This window comes from Pleurodeles waltl, chromosome 5 (genome assembly GCF_031143425.1).
Source record: "Pleurodeles waltl isolate 20211129_DDA chromosome 5, aPleWal1.hap1.20221129, whole genome shotgun sequence".
In the NCBI taxonomy this organism is placed as follows: Eukaryota; Metazoa; Chordata; class Amphibia; order Caudata; family Salamandridae; genus Pleurodeles; species Pleurodeles waltl.
The window spans coordinates 591,013,709-591,033,020 of record NC_090444.1 but is presented as its reverse complement, the minus strand read 5'-3'; the positions used below and the strand labels follow the sequence as shown (position 1 = coordinate 591,033,020).

Below are 19,312 nucleotides of genomic sequence, written 5' to 3'. Positions count from 1 at the left end.
CTAAGTATGTGCTGCAACAATATGAACATACTTTTCTGGTTACCCCCTCTTGTCAGAAACACCTCTTACCAGTCCTGGCTTTTGATACAAAACTATTTTAAATTTAGGGGCCTGCAATCTCACAGATATATAATGAGATGGGCACAAGTGGAAGTTCCAGAAACAAAGTTCTGTTTGCCTCAGAAATCCATGCCTGGCTGAAGGTGTCGCACAGGACCTGGAGCCATTTGGCAGCTATCACTGAATTTAAAACCTGTAAACGCCACATCATATTAATGGCCTTGGTGCAAACAGACTGTAAGCAACTGTACTCTGTTTTTGTTTTCCTCAATGCAGAGCGGCAACGGATTTGCTTATTTCGTCATGCATAGAACAACATTATTTCAAGTAACAATTTCGGAAGTGTTCCCTCTCTTTGCACTGTTTACCTGTCATGGGCTTGACCTACAGCCAAACCCTGGTTTTCCTGCCAACAGATCTAGCCTGCTGGTACTTGTAGTTTCTCTTGTTCATGATAAACACAGGTCTGGAAGGCTTATCGCTAGTTGACAAAAAACACCATACTTGCAGAAAGTTACCATTGTAGAAAGGGGCCGTTTGACAGCTACGAGGAGTCATTAAGCCTGCAGCATTTCCTCAATGCAAACTCTCCTCTTATAGACATCTAAAAGCAAGCGCGCTTAAACAGAGTAGAAATACTCCAACAGCAAGTCTGCAAACCCTCTTAAACAGAACAGAATGACTCCAACAGCAAATAGAAAATAGGGCCTAACTATCCAACTATAGTTTCTAAATGAACCACATCTGCAAAAGGAGAGACGGTGAAAGGAATGCATTCGCAACTATTGACCCTTTGACAGTGCTCCCTATTTGGTATAAATCAGTCAACATTGTATAAATATATATTATATAACATATATTATATTTTTAGACGTACAGCGTGTAACATACTATTAAGTACAACTGTTGAATTTGAGGAGGGACCAGGACTTATAAGAGGCAAAACCTCCAATCAGTTGTGATGTGCCACCCATTCAGTAATGATAATGCTGCACATCGGCAAATCCGGTTTCTGTAATGAAATTTTTTCATTTGTGTTTCTTCTCAGAAAAAGGTATTCAGACAAAACTAGGATGCAAGTGGTTATTTTCGTGGTTGTTTATTTTGCTGTACTCTGATAACACATTTTAATTTGATATTTGCACTCTAGTAATAAATGTCTGAAATAGTGGTACAGTTGCTGTAAATGACAAATGGTTTTCGCCTAAATTTGCATTAGCAATTCAGATTTATAAACATTATATTTGCAGATGTGCAGAGTGGAGTATGTTATTTATTGACATGTTTTAATGTGGGGAGGGGCCACGACTCAAATGTGTCAAGTCATGATGCTCCTCTCCTCTGTTAACAATAGCAATAAATAAAATATTATGCTCTGCACATCTGCATATATGGTTTATGCCACGGTACTTTTTCACATGTACTTGATTCAATAAAAGATATTTAACTAAAATCGGAATGCAAGGGGTTAAATTTGTGCAGCATTGTAAAATCACACTTAAGAGATATTGTGACTATTTTAAGAGTTGTTTCCCTGGGTAAAGTAAACTCACGTGCAATCTGTGAGAAAGTAAAAAGTGTTTCTTCTCATCTCAATTGTGCTATACTGTGAAGATCTGCTCGAATTTAATATTTGCACTGCATTGTGCATAGCAGTGAAAAATGTGGACCCACAATACACTATTTAGAGCAATTGTACCAGTAAATTCACATTTCCACATTTATTACTACAGTGCAAAGGTGAAACTCGAGTTTATTAAGGTAGAGCGAAACTGACATGGCCCTAAACAGAGTTCTGTGTGTCACAGACGTCATGTTATTAGCATTGTTAAGAGTGAAGAGAGCCACTGGGTGCTTCCGCTCTCATGAATCATTGCTCACTCTCACAATCAACAATAGGGATAAACTGCAAATTGTACTCTGCACATTTGCATTTATATAATATATGGATGCGTGTTATATAGTTTTACATGATTATTAAAACTATCTATAGAAAAAGTGCGAGACACTGAGAGCTTGCTTGTAAACGGGACAGAGGTATGTCACAAGCAAAAGCAAAATACCATAGTAAACACATTATAGGAAGTAGATAAAAACGAGGTATCTGTTTACCTCACATTCATATCAATAGGACCTCCTGTAAAGCTGATTCAAGCGCTCAAGAACTACACATTTCTGATGCAGCGCGTTATTTTGAAAGCCCACGCACCTGGTTTGACTCTCCACTCCAGTTGCTTCACACACCTCAACTAAACTCACCGGCTAAAAGAGAACACGTTGAGTCCTCGTCCGTCCGTCAGCGCCGGGCTCGGCACTACCCTTAAAGCCTCTCGCGGCTGGCAGGGTGGGGTCCCATTCGTCTCTCCTCGCCGCCCGGTGTGTGTGGCCCTCGAGGGCTTCCCCCTCCAGGGGGCAGCATTGTCCTCATCTTCCGGTGCTGAGGTTGCAGCGCGCGCGGCACACTTGGAATACCCTTAGAGCAGTTCGCAGAGCAGCAGCTGTCTCCCCCCGCGCGCTGCTGCACTTGAATGGCATCGCCGCTGCCACAAGGAACTGAGCACTGTATAAGGAGAGCATTCCTCCGTACTGCACTTACCAAAACAATGTACGTTTTGAACGCCTGCTTCCCTTTCGCCTCCTGACCACCGTCGTTTAGGATGACTTTGGAGTATGTAGTTGTTCCTGGGAATTTGAGTTAATGCCTGAAACCCGCTCGCTCGACGTCACAGTTGTAATTCTAATGTAACCGAACACGTCTGAGCTTTGTCTCTCATAAGCATATTATTTGCTTTCGACTGGGCAGCACTTTCCTGGCTGGCGCGATAAGGACCAATGGGCTCTCGGGCAGCGCATCCCCTTGTTCATATGAACGTTGCTGACTTTGCGTACACAATCTCTGCTAAAGTGCGATGCGCTTTTCTAGTAAACCCTGGCCAACGTATTTCAGGGCAATGTTTAAGTTTAATAACTGCGTGTAGAGAGACTCGTGAACCTCCAGAGTCACACATTATGTTAATGTCCGCAGGAGGCGCTGTGGGGTGTTAATATGTTCGTTATGGAGAGGACAGCACACCTGTCTGGGAACAAGGGAGCAAACATAAATTCTCACGCGCTAGATGTTCTCTGCTGTACAACTCTAAGATTCATTGTGGATTAAATGTATTAGCTGCGTTCATTTTAAGCGAAGAAAGCAGATTTATTATTTAAAGGAACAGTAAAATACGGGAATTCTTTAAATATATTTGTGTAAGCCCAGACGCTAAGAACGGAGCTCTACAGATAGTCCATACATTAAACAAGTAGGTTAATGCAATTGCTGCCGACATTTGTGTGTAATAGGGATCACGCCACCTTCAATCGCGACAGAAACCTTTCGTTTTTTCCGATGTTAATTGAGGATGATAAACCTTTATTGCATAATTAATAAAAATCGTTGCAATCAGCAATTTACATAAATGGTCAAATTGGTAGGCTGCGAACAACCAATGGTATTTCAAGCTCGCATAGTGTAAAACAACGGACAACAACGGGTATAAGTCCCCTTAAAAGGCCTGCTGTTTCATCAAGGGTGATGATTACTTAAAAACTGCCTCTCACATTCTGTGCTGACCATAATGTTCTGCATCTAGGCTGAGCAAGAGAGTAAAATGAAGGCGGTTGTTTAACCCCTTCGCTGCCAGGCCTATTCCCCCTCAGGTGCCAGGCCTTTTTTTGGCTATTTGGGGCAGTGTGCTTTTAGGCTCTCATAACTTTTTGTCCACATAAGCTGCCCATGCCAAATTTGCGTCCTTTTTTTTTCCAATATCCTAGGGATTCTAGAGGTACCCAGAGTTTGTGGGTTCCCCTGGAGGAGACCAAGAAATTAGCCAAAATACAGAGAACATTTTTGTTTTAAAAATAAAAATGGGAAAAAAGGGCTGCAGAAGAAGGCTTGTGTTTTTTTTTTCTCCTGAAATTGGCATCAACAAAGCGTTTCCGGTGCTAAAATCACCATCCTCCCAGCTTTCAGGAACAGGAAGACTTAAATCAGAAAATCACAATTTTCACATTTTACTGGGACATACACCATTTTTACTATTTTTTGTGCTTTAAGCCTACTTCCAGTGAGGGACAGAAATGAGTGTGAAACCAATGCTGGAGCCCGGAAAGCATTTCTGAAAAGTAGACAAAATTCTGAATTCACCAAGGGGTCATTTGTATAGATCCTACATGGTTTTCCTGCAGAAAATAACAGCTGAAATAAAAAAAATATTGAAATTGAGGTTAAAAAAAGCAATTTTTCTCCAAGTTTTACTCTGTATCTTTTTCCAGAGATGTCAGATTTTCAAAAGTAATATATTGTTACATCTGCTGGACTTTTCTGGTTGCGGGGATAAATTGGGCTTGTAGGTTCATCAAGAACCCTAGGTTCCCAGAACCAATAAAGGAGCTGCAATTAGCAATGGGTTTTCCTTGTATACTGGTATACAGCAATTCATTTGGTGAAATATAAAGAGTAAAAAATAGGTATCAAGGAAACCTTTGTATTCCCAAAATGAGCAAAAGACAAGGTGTTGAGAAGCAGTGGTTATTGGAACATCTCTGAACTCCGGGGTGCCCATACGAGCATGTGAATTACAGGGCATTTCTCAAATAGACGTCTTTTTTCCATACTGCCTTACATTTGGAAGGAAAACATGTGGAGAAAGACAAGGGACAATAACACTTGTTCTGCCATTCTGTGTTCCTCCAAGTCTCCCGATAAAAATGGTACCTCACTTGCATGGGTAGGCCTAATGCCCCCAACAGGAAACACAACATGGACACATCACATTTTTACATTGAAAACGGATGTGTTTTTTGGAAAGTGCCTAGCTGTGGATTTTTATCTGTAGCTCAGCCGGCACCCAGGGAAACCTACCAAACCTGTGGATTTTTTAAAACTAGATACCTAGGGGAATCCAAGATGGAGTGACTTGTGGAGCTCTCACCAGGTTCTGTTTCCCAGAATCCTTTGCAAACCTCAAAATGTGGGCAAAAAAACACTTTTTCCTCACATTTCGGTGACAGAAAGTTCTGGAATCTGAGAGGAGTCACAAATATCCTTTCAACAAGCGTTCCCACTAGTCTCCTGATAAAAATGGTACCTCACTTGTGTGGGTAGGCCTAGTGTACGCGACAGGAAATGCCCCAACACACAACATGGACACATCACATTTTCCCAAAGGAAACAGAGCTGTTTTTTGCAAAGTGCCTAGCTGTGGATTTTGACCTCTAGATGAACCGGCACCTAGGGAAACCTACCAAACCTGTGCATTTTTGAAAACTAGACACCTAGGGGAATCCAAGATGGGGTGACATGTGTGTCTCTCACCAGGTTCTGGTACCCAGAATCCTTTGCAAACCCCAAAATTTGGCCCAAAAACACGTTTTCCTCACATTTTGATGACAGAAAGTTCTGGAATCTGAGAGGAGCCACAAATTTCCTTCCACCCAGCGTACAAAAAAATAAAATCCCTGGTGTCTAGTGGGCATTTGTGCTCCCCGATCGCGAGACATCAAAGGAAAGGAAAGGCTTTTCCTTTCCTTTGATTCCCTCCCTCCCCCCCACCTCCTGGTTTGAAGAGAAATGCCTTTTCATTTCTTTTCCGGATGCAATCGGAAGTGACCTCTGATGAGGTCAACGTGCGATTTGCGCACTGATGCCATCAGACGTCACTGGGGGGGGTGGGGAGGGTTGGGGTGGAAGGGGAACTCATTCCCCTTCCATCCCTGCCCTGGGGGGGGGGGAGGTTCATAGGGGGACTGCTGGTGCTTCCCCTGTGGGCCAGGTGCAGGACGTGCTGGTCTCGTCCCCGGCACACAGCGACTTTGGCCGAGGGCGAGACCAGCTCGTCCAGGGCACCCAGAGGGTTAATCATGAGATAAATGTCTCCCTCAATTTCCAGAGTTTGTTGACGCATGCTTTAAAAAGAGTTCTGCTTTTAATATACATTTTGCTACACATGCCATGTGCTGAGGTGTCAGTCCTTTGAGAGAAAACAAGATGGCTTGTCGGCATGATCGAATGTTATTTGTGTAAAACAAGTTTTTGAGGAACTGTTTGCGCCTGGCTGACAGTGCAGGGCATATGCATAGAGGGTGTAGAAAGTCTTCCTGATTATTTCCCCAGGTATGCCTGTGCTGTCGGTGTCTTGTACATGTTTATAGTCATCCATGAGTGGGACCGTGACTTGAACTTGTCTTTGTCCTTGATCCACGATTGCTGTTTGGTTTGCTTATTTATTAGCTTCTTAAATGTTTTATGTGGTAAGGACTTTTGCCACAGCTCTTCCGCCTGGAGTTGCTTGCTTGCTAAGGCAATTTTGTCATGAAATTGAGTCCCTAGGCGAGTTCAGGCCTGATTCCTCCCGGATTAGTGCTTTTAGTGTGTTTGGGGGAGCTTGTCTTAATAGAGAGGCATATTTGAGGATAGATCCATTCTGTACCAGGAACTGGCCTTGTAGCCCGAATTCCAGTCTGATTTGTGCTGGTGGGGAGCAGTGGTAGGCTGAAGACAAGTCGGAAAACTTTACTCTGAGGGATGTTCAAGAAAGCATTAAATTTGCCTGGATAACATTCTAAGCTGTATGTCACAGAGGGCAGGAACTTTGCTCTGATCACTGTGATGAGCGGCCTCCAGGTTGGGCTTTGCAGTTTCAGCGATAGTTTTTGAAGTGCTGCAAGTTGCGTTGCCACTCTGGCTCTCAGGGTGTTAAAATGCAGGCGGTGAGACCACCTTTCTTGCAACCAGACTCCCAAGTATTTGTTGCTATTGGTTCTGCCCACAAGCTGGTTTCCACACAGCCACTGCTTTTTCTTAATTATGCACTTGCCAAAGATAACTACCTTGGTTTTCTCCAAGTTTAACATCAACTTGTTGGATTTGCAGTACTGATCCAGGGTGTTTAGCAATTTTTGCAGCCATGTGCCTGATAGGTTCAAGAGGACAATGTCATCAGCATAAAGAAGTGAGGTTAGAAGTTGGTCGCCTATTTAGGGGGATGGGAACTGGCAGAATTCAGCTGTGCACACAGGTCTGCAGGATATAGATTGAATAACATCGGAGCTGGGACACAGCCTTGCTTTACTCCTCTTCCTATCAGAATTTTCGCCAAGACTCTTCCATTGCAGCCGACTTTTACCCTGGCCCAGATGTCAGAATACAAGAGCTGCATTCTTTTTAGCAAGTTTGGTCGTATATTGAGTTCCACAAATTTTTTCCACAATCTGTACCGTTCCAGTGAGTCAAAGGCTTTAGAAAGGTCCACGAAGCAGGTGTACAAGGTCATTTTCTTTTTTGTGCATTTTTCAGCCAGCAATGCCAGTGCTACCAGGTTGTCAGTGGTGCATGATGAGGGACGGAAACCTGTTTGGTTCAGTGGGATTAGGTTCTGTTTGGTAGCCCAGTCTTTTATGTCAACTAGTAGGCACTTTGTGAACATTTTTGCATCAGTGTCGAGGAGGGCAATCAAGCGATAGCTTTACAAGTCCTTTCTTGTAAATTGGATGGAGAATTGCCCCTCTCCAGGAGTCAGGGATTTTATTTTCTGTGCAAAAGCTGAACAGATTACTAAATTGATTAGACCAAAATTCCAAATCGTGTTTTAAGACCCCAGTCGAGAGGCTGTTTGGGCCTGGGGCCCCATTGGTTCTGAAGTGCCTAAGGTGTTGATTGATCTGTTGTGCTTCGAAGGTTAAGTGATTTGGGTCGTGGTTTAAGCATGTGTTGCGTTTCTCTGCTTCCTGACAATCATAAAGTTCAGAGATGTACTTAATCCATTTTGCTTCAGGCATGGTGTTGCTTAAGGTCCCTACCGCCCCACGTTCCAGTTGGTTGATGATGGACCAAAGAGGGCAGCTGTTCTTTTGTTTGCATGCCTCCACGACTTTGATCCATTCCTGGTCCCTGTGTGCCTGCTTTGCTTCCCAGACTGCCATCTTGTATTTCTTTCTTAAAGCTTGGGAGGAACCGTGTTGTATAGTGTCTGCGTGTTGTTTCTTTAAAGCTCTGGCAGCTTTGTTGAGCTGTTGCCTGTGTTGCTTTAGAGGTTGTGTGAAATGTTGGTTTTTGTTCTGTGGAGGTCCGAGCCTGTGCAAATGTAAGGGAGCTAGCTGGTCCATTAGTGAGGTTAGTATTACTTCTCATCTGATGATTAAATCAGGCTGGGTCCCTGGGTTGAATGATAAGTTCGATTTCCAAACCTCATATTTTCCCATACACGTTTGACCTTCCTATTCGGTGGAGATGGATACCTGGATCATGTGCCCCTATGTTGTGCATTTGTGCCATGTAGTGATTGTTGTCCGTGATTTCCATGATTTGTGGGTGATGATCACTTTCACATCTTACTTCTATGCTAAATACTTGAATGTGATTGTAGAAAGTTGTAGGTGTAAATGTGTAATCAAGGGTGCTAGCTGATTTCTTTGATATGTGCGTTGGATTCATTGGGCTGTCTGTTAGGAAATGACCGTTCAAGGCCCTCAATCCTAAAGCCTCTAAAGCTCTCACAGTGGGTGATCGCATTTGTCCATGTCGCTGTAGCATTATACTTGCTGTGGAATGCCCAGGCGTTGGTCTAAGGCTCCTTCTCTGGTACTCCTGTATCGATGGTTGGCCATATTTAGGTTGAAATCGTCTGTGATTAGCCAGGATGCACTCCCGTACGAGGCATTTAGAGATTGCAGTTCGTTTTCTGTAGTGTCTAATAACTGCTTTGGATCATGATTGATTTTGGTTGACCCTGCTATGTTCCAAGATATTATTTTTGTGTTGCCCAGGGCAGGTTTGTGCCGTGATCCAGGGTTCGCAATATTTTTTGGTGATCCTGGGTCCCCCCACCTGTGTTGGTGAACAGGGGTGTGTCAGGGTCAAAAGAATAGTTTGTTCCTACTTGTTTTTTCTTTTTGCAGGTCCATTACCAGGTCAAGATTTTTTGCTTGGTGTTCCTGTGTGATGGAGATTATGAATTCTCTGGGTTTCAGGGGGAAGGGGAGGGAGCTCCCTTGGCATGTTGTAGGATTGATCTCCGAGCGTCGTCGCTGTGGTTTGCTGTCTGTGTTCTGTCGCTTTTTCCCCTAGTATCATGCGGGATGAGGAAACTTGGGTACTTTGCCTTGTTCACTACTTTAAGTTCTATGCCCCAAAGTTCAAATGCCTCAGATTTTGATAGTAGTATCTTCTCACGGACTGCGGCCGGGTGGGTGGCCTGGGTGGAAATTGCATATTTGTCAGATTGGGCATGGTTCATGTGAGGCTCCGTCAGATTAGTTAACGTGGGGTGAGCCCCTTGGTAGGTGGGGGGCCCACGTTCCCCTCTTACTCAACCCATGGCACGAAAGGTGAGTTCTGAAGGGATGAGCCAAAGGGCGCCGACTGCAGGAGGGTGTATGACCAGGGGCAGTTTGAATGGGGTTCGCTGGGCCTGTCCGATGCTGCATCGTTGCTGGGAAATCCTAGGTTCATGTTTCCAGCAGAGATGGTTCCTTCCTCTATCTGCTGCCTTTGAGGAAAATTGCCACCTTGTGGTCTCAGGGGCAGAGCTTTGTTATCTGACGATTGGGAGGGTGGCGAGCATTTTATCAGTTCCTCTTTGGTGCTTAACTCTTTTCCTGAGTTTCCTCCCAATAGGTTATTGCACCAGTTTCTGTGTGCAGGATGGGCTTTGGTTTCTTAGCCCAGAGATGGTTAGTTGTGCATTTTCCTTAGCCGTTTCTTGTTTTTCCTAGACAGAACCGGAAGAAAGGGGCCTTCATCTCAGGTGTGCATTTTTTCTGGACTTTCTGTTATTGATCCCAGTGTCTGTTCTGGGCATACTTCAGGCTGTGTTACCACATTGGTGACACCCGTTGGAGGTCTGTTTGATGTTCCTGGGGCTGGTTGATCATGTGTCCATTGTCTGCCATTTCTCCAATGTTTGGCTTCCTGTTTTAAGTTTACTATTATTGTAGAGATGATTGATGGCAATGCTTGCAGTTTATTCAAGATTGGGCTGTAGTAGAAGTGATGGCCCTGGGTGGTAGCTCCTTGTCGGCCTTCACTTGTGCTTGAGCTGTTTTCATTAGCAAATTTAATCTGTCCAGCTTGTTATCAACGGCCATAGTTGTGGTATCCAAACTTTGCAAGATTTGAATTTGAATGTCTAGTTTGTCTGTGTTGAAAATAATAGCATTTGTTATGGCAGTGAGGGTTTTGTTTAGAGAGGCCCATCCTGCCAGGAGAAGAGGGTCAGAGTCTATGTGCCTCTGATTTTGTGTGGTTTCTGACCTGAGCAGCAAGTTTGTGAGGGGTTGGTTTCTGGACCTCTTTGTGGGTGCGAGTTGGTCATCCCCTTCATCTAGATCAGTGTTAAAGACCTCCTCTAACTCCTCCAGTGTTAGAGAGGCCGGGGTGATTGGGCAAATTTAACCTTGGGGTTGATAGTTTTGAGGCCAGATTGTCCCAGCTGCCTTTTTGAATTTCCCCAATGCAATGCCTTTTAATGGGAAGGTCGTCAGTAACTATGGTTCTGTTAGTTAGCACTATGGTGGGTGATTGAGCGATTGGCTGCTTTAATGGCTCAAGAGTATGTTCAGTTTTGTTGTGTGAGGGATCCAAGCGGGGCGGGGATCTTGGTTGTGAAAGATTTGGCATTGATTCTTGAGCATTGTAGCTTGGGGGGAAGTTCGCCCGGGAGCTTCCCAGGGTGATTGCACTGTCACTGAAAGATCTCAATCCTGTGTGGCATTTCGGGGTTAAATCTCGGGTGATGGTTTTGTGGCTAGTGTTTTTCTCCAGTGCGTAAAGTACTCAGGGATCCCTTTGGGTCCACTCTTCACCCTCTGGGTTCCCCATCGTGTCTTCTCCTGGGGTCCTGGGGAACTCACCTTTGGAGCTGTAGAGGCCATTGCGTCCTTTGGTGACATCTGTGGCACGAGTTGGGGCTTTATGGCATGCTTTGTTTTCCCTCCTTTTGCCTGCCTCCCCTGTTTGTTGGGGGCAGCCTTTTTTCTCCTCATTAAATTTTGTATTCTGTCATGTGTGATTAAGAGGAGGGAGCAGTGGGTCCTCATGCTCTCACCACACTTTCTTTTGGTCCCCCTTTGGAATTTCAAGTTCTGTGGGCACTCCTCCTTCTCCTCTTTCAATTGTGGGGTGAGTGTGAGAGTGTGACAGGAGATGGGGGGACTGGAGTCCCCCTGGAGTTCTCCTGACTTGCGATCCCCGGCAGTGAGGGGAACTGAGATCACGCGAGCAGGACAAACCAGTGCCTTCAAGCCGACCCAGGCCTGGCTGGGCCGCTTCTGCAGGGAACCGGGGAGCGCACTTGGGGGCAGCTGCCTATGACTGCCGCGCTCGCACTGCTGAGCGCTTGCTACGGTTGGTCTGGGACCCACGCCTGCGCTTGCTATCTGCTCCTGCTGCTGTTGCCGCTGCTGCTGGTGCCTGCAGCAGCTGTAGCTGCATAGCTGTAGCTGTGGCAAGGGTCCTGCTCCCTGTGGCTGTGGGTGTGTTTGTGGGCCCCCCTGTGGCAGCGGGATACCTCCTGATACTACCAGTGCTGTGTTCTCACTGTCCTGGAAGCTGCCAGGCGGCCTTGGGCCTGTTTGAGTTGGCTTGAGTCAGCTTGAGTTAAGTCAGTACCTTGAGCAGGAGCCTTGCACTGGCCTTCCGCTGGCTTTATGCTGGGTTTTCACTGGGCTTGCATTGGCCTTATTTCTGGGCCCGATGAGTTGCTGCAGCTTCCAATAGAAAATGGGATGTCGGTCCAATACCCTCCCCACGGGAACCAGTGGTGTACAGCTGGGTAGTTGGCTGAAAGGTTAGGTTAGACAGCTTGCGCCACTGGTTGTGGTTTCCCATAAATGCCTCTGGGACCAGTTAAAGGCAGGAGTGAGATTATGGTGCGTGTCTGAAGTCAGTTGAACTTTGCATTAGCCGTTGAGGATATGTTGGATACACCAGTGTGTTTTCAGCTGCCAAACTGCGTTCACCTGCGTTCACCTGTGTTCACTTGCTCTGGCCTGAGAGGTCCTGAGGTGTCCTGAGATGGGATGTCTTGGAGATGAGAAGACTTTTGGTCCCATTGCGTGGTAGCCTGTAGGGCCTCTGAGAGTGTTGCTGCTCATTGCCTGGAGCCAGTGGTGAGCGGGTCTCACCAGTGGCCCCAAAAAAGCTGCACCCAGGCCAAGCTGGGCCGCTCCTGTGGAGGACTGGGACATGCACTTAGTGGCAACTGGCTACGGCTGCTGTGCTCTCACTGTCCAGGCAGCAACTGATGTGCCTGTAAGTCACTGGGCCTTTTGGGCCTGCCTCCTGCTTCCCCTCCTCCTTCTTCACCTGCCTCCCCGCTGCCCTGTGAGGCATGAGGGAATGGAGGCTGCTGCTAAAATACCTGGGGTTCGCCGGGCCTGCCCCCCTCTTTTACTCCTCCTTCTACACCATCCTCCTTGCCTTCTCACCTCCTCACTGCCCTGCGGGGAACAGAGGATTGGGGGGTGGGGGGAGCAACTGGTCCACGGTTGTCTGGACGAAGTTAATTAAATGGCTCAGTTGGCGGTGACACCAGCGGAGCTCATATGTAAGAAAAGCGGGCGCAGCAGTGATACAAACAGGAAACATTTTCTCAGAATATGAAGTTAATGGCACAGACTCTGGCGCAGCTGCATAGAACCACATGCATAAAGTGGCAAGCTGGTCTGATAAGTCTTCAAGTGTGTGCTTCAGACCTCTGCAGCTCTTAAAAAAAGGGGGCTTACAGGCACCCAAAAGTTATGTTCCCTCCAGGGGACAGTGATCTAGTTCACATTTTCTGAGTATGGGTTCCCCTCACTACAGGCTGCGTGGTTATTCACCCTGGCTTCACTTTAAGCAAGGTCCAAGACCCCCCACCTCCTGTGGGGAACCTGAAGACGAGAGGAGCGTGACACTTCATGACAGCTCCTGAAGGCTTGCAAGTAGTGTGTGCCCTATGGAGCATATTTACAATGAACTGGTGCAGCGTGATGATGCACCAAAATTGACAGCACCACACTGCATCAGTTCTGAAACACAGGGATGCTGCGTATTTACAAAAATGTACGGCGCATGCCTGTGTTTCCCCTAACACTGGCACTAAATTTAGCTGCCAGCGCCAACACAGGCATCCTTGCATCATAGTGCAAGGGTGTCTGCATTGAAGGGAACGATTGTTTATGTGGAGGATTCCTGCACATAGACAATCTACAATGGCGATCTGGCACTTCTATGTGTGCTGCAAAATGAAGCACACATAGAAATACCAAATCGTCATTATTTAATGATTTTTTTATATGCAGGAATGGACACCTGAGGAGCGCCATGTTAACACCACCCCTGGGGTGGCGTTAGTTTTTGGCGCTGCCCCAGATTTACAGAATCTTGTCAATCTGGGGCAGCGTCAAAGCAATGGGTGTTGCGTTGGAACGCCCACAGCAACACCTGTTGCATGCCTCTCTGCTGCAGAAAACTGCATCAGGGGCATATTTACATGGCTTGCTAAGCCACAAAAAGTGGCTTAGCGCCACCTTGTAAATATGCATAATGCACAGCACCACCGATGTGTCACAAAAAGTGAAGCTCCAATGGCGCTATGGGGCTTGTAAATATGCCCCTAAGTGTCTAATGAGTAGTATATCTCCTGTCTGTGTGACCTAATACTTCACCCAAACTTGTGGGGTGTGTGCATATCTTAATTGAGTGCCCCAAGCTCCACCAGATGTGTCCATGTGCCACACCTTGAAAGGAGACTAGGCCTTCCGTCATGCAGGGGAGTAGTTTATGACTGGATCTTCCATGACGCCCCCATCAAAGGTGTTGCAACTGGTATGTCAGGTCTCCTCACCTCATAAGTGACAGCCATTCAGTGCATGTTTTGTGGTCCTGATTGCCCATGTCCATGCTTTGTAATGGGAGCATGCACATATACAAATGTGATTATTTTATTTGCACTAGGACATGCCACCTATCATATGAAGATTGTTCTCTTTTGAATGGACATCCACTGCAGTAGTTAGCACATAAGAAGGTCAGAAGGGGGCACTGTAGCCCTGGTGTAATGCTGAACTATGTGCTTGCTGGGAAAATGATCCATCTGTGAAAGGGCCACATTTTACAAAATATTTCCCATTACTTAACTGCAAGGAGACAATTTGCACACCTTACAACTCACACAGTGCCATCATGTGTCACAAAATATCAACTTCCTTCACACGGTCACCCACTGAGAAGTCAATATCACATGATGTACGCAGAATTAACGGGAAACTCCCGGAAAGAACAGGTTCCAGCAAATTGTTTGGAGGTTCTGCACAGCTGATGTCCATTCCAGGGTGTGAATCTCCCTGAGGGCATTGGCATGGCGGCAGCCTCAAAAGCATTGTTTTTGTTGTTAGTGTGGAAGGGAGAGGAAATGAGTTAAAGTGCCTAAGGCTGTGCTTGGAACAAAGCCCTATCCCCTCCAGAGTCCTGCTCCTCCTCACATGTTGAAAATGTTTCAGAAGTCAGCAGACATGAAACCTGTGTGTGGCATGTGCTATAAAAAACAACATTTATAAATGGAGGATGACAGTAATTTAAGTTTAAAGACGGGTGAATTATCTACATGATCGGCATGAGGTACATTTAACATAATGCATTAAGATAACATTCAAGACAGGAAATGGAAAAAAAACGTATTCCCATGAACCCACAAATTGGGGGTGAAGTGATGGCATTACAGAGGGGGTGGATGTTGGAGGCTGGTTATTAGTAGAGGTAAGTAGACACCTACCACTAGCAATAATGTCCCCAAGCCAATGTTAGGTTGAGTCAAGGTCTCAAAACATCAGCCCCTGGCCTAACCCCAGGTTGCTTGCCAATGAGCAGGTAGGCTTAACTTAGGAGACAAGTTTGTAAAGCATTTAAGTAAACCAATACAGTAAATGGGTAAAACACAACACACAGTAAAAAATCCCACACCATTATATACATATAAGAAATACTTTCAATTTTAAAATGACACCAAAATGACAAAAATCCAATATAGGGAACCAGAGTTATGAATTTTTAAAGACTAAATAAAAAAAGTGCTTAGAAATCAATAGCACCAACCAGAGACAGCTGGTGACACTTGACTGGGACAAAGTCAAAGTTTGAGGACAACCGTGATGGAGCCCTGCTTGGCTACACTGAGCGGGAGGCCTCACTCAAAATTTACTTAGGAACTTTTCTGGAATGTTTCTCTTTTGACATTGTGCGGTCCTCTCCAGCAAGCTGATTTTGATGCAATATCACCAGACTGCTTTTCCTCAAGACCCTAGTTAGATCCTGGAAGTCTGGATCTCCGGTGCTTTCAACTGGACAAACCTGAAATTCAGGCCGGGTCGAGATTGAAGGTAGTCAGCTGTTGTAGACTAGGGTTCCAGCAGGACTGTCCTTCTTCTTCTTGTGATTTCAGGCAGTAGTTATGAGTTGCAATGCAGTCATTGTGGGGGACGACTAAGGGGCACCCCTGTCTAATGAGATGCATGATGCAACCCAAAAGCATGACAGATTCCTCCAAAGTGTGGCATTTTCTTGTCCCATAAAGTCCTCCACGTTAAAATCCAAAATGGATTTCTCTCCAGTGGAGCAAGACATGGTTAAACCTACCTACTAGTGTTGCTCATTTCCAATTACACTCTCCCTCCAGGCCATCTACAAATTCCTTTCCTGGGCCTGCAATCTATCTGTGGGGTGCAGGGTGAGAGGGTAGGCCTGGCTGGCATTCATGTCTGTCCTGGTTCCTTTGAAGACAAGTTTGATTTACCCAGGCCCTTTCCTGACCTAGCCTCTGCAGACTTCCCCCTATCAGATAACCTTTGCTCAGTACAGGCCACTTACCACCTCATCAAAGCAGCCTGGCTAACACTGTTAAGGCTCACCATTCAGGAGAGGGGACTAGCAGACTGGACATTGGCTTACAGAAAAGAAAGTCCTATAACATCTTTTCTGTATTAGTTATAATAAATTCAACAATGGCAAGTTGTTGGATTTGTCATTACAAATCTTTTGGGGCAACTAGGAGAGACCTTAGGAGTGACTTAAGTGTAAAAATAAGGTAGATTATCACTTTGGAAATACCTGTGATTCCAGATGTCGAACTTGCACACACTACTTTTTAAAGACAACGTGCAAGGCAGGGCTGCCTTTAAAATGCCAGCAGGCAACACAGCAGTGCACACTCCAGTGCAGGAAATCTACAGGGCCTTTAAACTTCACCGCAGTATTATATACTAGGGACTTACAGGAGTCTGTCATTGCCAATTGTAATTGTACCACTTTGTCATGTACCTTTTATTTACAGCACTGGCCATGAGCTTTGTTAGCAGAGCCCAGGGCACAGTCAAGGTCAGTTACCACCAATATCAGTCAGAAAACATAAGGGTGAACATGCTAAAAGGAAGACTTTCTCACAGTGGAGTCATGAGGGGCTGTGAAGGAAGATGGGTTTTTTTTTGTTGCTCAAAACCTGTGGACTGTTGTATACCAGGGGGCATATTTATGTCCCCTTTGCACTGCTGTTGTGTCACTTTTTATGATGCTATATGGGCACATTCCTTGCACCAATATCTATGAGGCCATGCAAAGCTGCTTTACCTGGCTTTAAATGGTCTCACAGAGATGGAGTAAAGCAAGGCAGTGCAATCACTGCATTTCCTTACTCTGCACAAGGGAGGTGTTTCTTGGGCATTGCTTTGGGTGTTCCCATGCAACACCTGATAAACATGTTTCCCTGATAAACCTGAGGATGCACTAAAACCTTATGCTTCCCTAGGAGAGGTGCAATGAGGAGAAATATCTTTATTTCTCCTCATTTTCCCCTCTTTCTATGTGTGCTGCATTCTGCCTGCGTTGGCGCTAGGTAGCCCATTGTGTGCCAGTGCAGGAGGTAAGGACAGGAATGCATTCCTGCCCTTTCCAAGTGACGCAGTGCAGCAAGGTGACTTGTTGTGCTGCACTGTTCCACTATTTCGTTAATATGACCTCAGGTATATAGATGGAGCAGCCGTGCAAAGAGCAGCTTCCTGGAAAACAACAGTTGCCTTTGGCTATCATGCAATGTTGAATGAATACAGTGTTGTGTGGTTGAAAATGAAAATAATAAAGAACTGTGAAAAAGCTTATACATATATTACAAAAAAACTCTGCTACAAAGAAATTGTCAACAAGCACTAATGTGATAGTAAATCTTCTCTGGCTTACTTACTTGTTTTAAGCAGCCTGCTTTTAAAAATAGCATATAGGGATAGGACATCTGCAGCAGAGATCTTCCTGTACCTATTAGGTTATGTGCTTTATTAAGGGTAAGATAACTTTGGTGTTTAATGTAAGTGCTGGAGAGATCATTATGGAGTCTAATGGCAGCTACAACTTACCATCAAATAAAATAATGGTTTAATGTGCGCATTGCAAAGCACAACATGTAGCAGGCATGCCACAGATTTGTATTTCATCTAGATAGCTAGTTGGTTGCTGCTCCTCGAAAGGAGGTACAGCGACAGTGGCATGTTAGACTAGGTATTCCAAAATATGAAATATTGATTGTGCCATGTTAGCAACCGTCTGCAATATGTAAGGCAATGGTCTACTTTCAAAGTGTAGGCGTCTGTTTCATAATGTTTTGGGGCTTTCGTTGCCTTATGCTGTTTGTTAACTGCATTTGTAACTAGATTACTATACCCGCAAAAGGAAGAGGAACTGTTAACGTTTTGAGTACTAGTGGTGTGTGCCGCTCTCTATGGGAACACGAACGATTATGTTGGGCGGAAGAGAAGCCACTACTTGATGTGGCCTCGGCAAATTCATTAGCTGTGCAATAAAATGTTTCATGTCGAGAGGTTGAATGTAAGAACATGTGATTGGCCCATTTTTAGTCTATAAAGTTGCAATCTACCCACTAGCAGGCTTCTTATTTTAAGAAACAGAATATTTTAGGTAATCTTCAACATTCCAGTACATTTTCAGAGTTGTAGTGGCTATACTGTCTCTTTCAGAATGCCGACAGAACAGCCTCCATTTTTGTACTTGAAAGAAGGCATAATAAAAAGCGTGTTGTGGTTCCTGCTGTTATTGAATGCTGGAGGAACTGAGGATACCTGATTGACATGAAGGGTTACGTTTCCCTCCCCCAGGACTAGACCCAAAATCGTTCTGTTGCAGGTGAAGTCCCACCACTGTCTCAGGTAACACACTCAAGTGGATAAATGCCAGAGTAAACTGGCATACTGCTGCCATTCTCTTGCATATAAACGTACCTGTTAGTTTACTCGCCTTCGTTACTATATTCATGGAAAAGTTATATCCCCGCAAAGCTTGTCTTTGTTCTTCCATTCGATGTTTTATTTATTTACTCTCTTTTAAAACTGCTCCATTTATGAACATCAACCTGTTTTCACTTACATGTAAATAAATGACCTCCATTACTTTTTATGTCGTTCTTGCTCATCTGCTTGTGGTTGAGCGAATTAATGTGTTTACTTCCTAAACATTGTTTCTACGTTTAATTGCTCATTCCACTCTGCTTGAATCCTAAATGAACAAAGTTTAGGAAACATCTATTCACTGAGCGCATTTTTAATACGCATGGCATTTCTTGTGTGCTTATATTGTTTTTTTAAACTGTTTTTATGAGCCTGCCTGTGTTTGGCCCTATATTAAGCTAGTGTAGATGGTATTACACGATTTTCTGTCAGGAATGGCCTCAGAGTGCATACGCACTGAATCAAAATTTACCACTAGTTGGAAATTCAGCAAGGCTGTCCTTATTACAATTTATTCAAATATTTGGTATCATTTAGTCTTGGAAATATAATTCAACATTTGTTATATATGTCAATTCATTGCATGTTTTGTAAAAAAAATACCTTAAAATATTTATACATTTTATAAAATAAACATAAAGCATCAATTGAGGCCATGGCAGAGGTTTATTTACAAATTATAATTATCACTACATATGAACGCAGGGATGAGAGACCTTGGGGCATATTTATACTCCATTAGCGCCGAATTAGCGTCGTTTTTTTCGACGCAAATTTGACGCAAAACTAACTCCATATTTATACTTTGGCGTTAGACGCGTCTAGCGCCAAAGTTCATGGAGTTAGCGTCATTTTTTTGCGTGAACACCTTCCTTGCGTTAATGAGATGCAAGGTAGGCGTTCCCGTCTTAAAAAATGACTCCCGCATTTGCGCCTCTTTTTAACGCCTGGG

The 19,312-nt window shown here is 44.7% G+C and overlaps 1 protein-coding gene across 10 annotated transcripts in view; it reads right to left on the bottom strand.

Annotated features, from left to right (window-relative positions):
• CHRM3 (cholinergic receptor muscarinic 3) overlaps positions 1 to 19,312 on the bottom strand; it is a 3,010,830-nt gene that overhangs the window by 601,695 nt on the left and 2,389,823 nt on the right. The window contains exon 1 of one of the 10 annotated variants that reach the window (XM_069234412.1): positions 2,657 to 2,804. The exons of 8 other annotated variants lie outside the window; for them this stretch is intronic. The gene's annotated coding sequence lies outside the window, so the exon portion shown is untranslated. Of the gene's footprint in view, positions 1 to 2,319; positions 2,455 to 2,656; positions 2,805 to 19,312 lie in introns of those variants that run through there. One more of the 10 variants, XM_069234413.1, reaches the window with a different exon arrangement.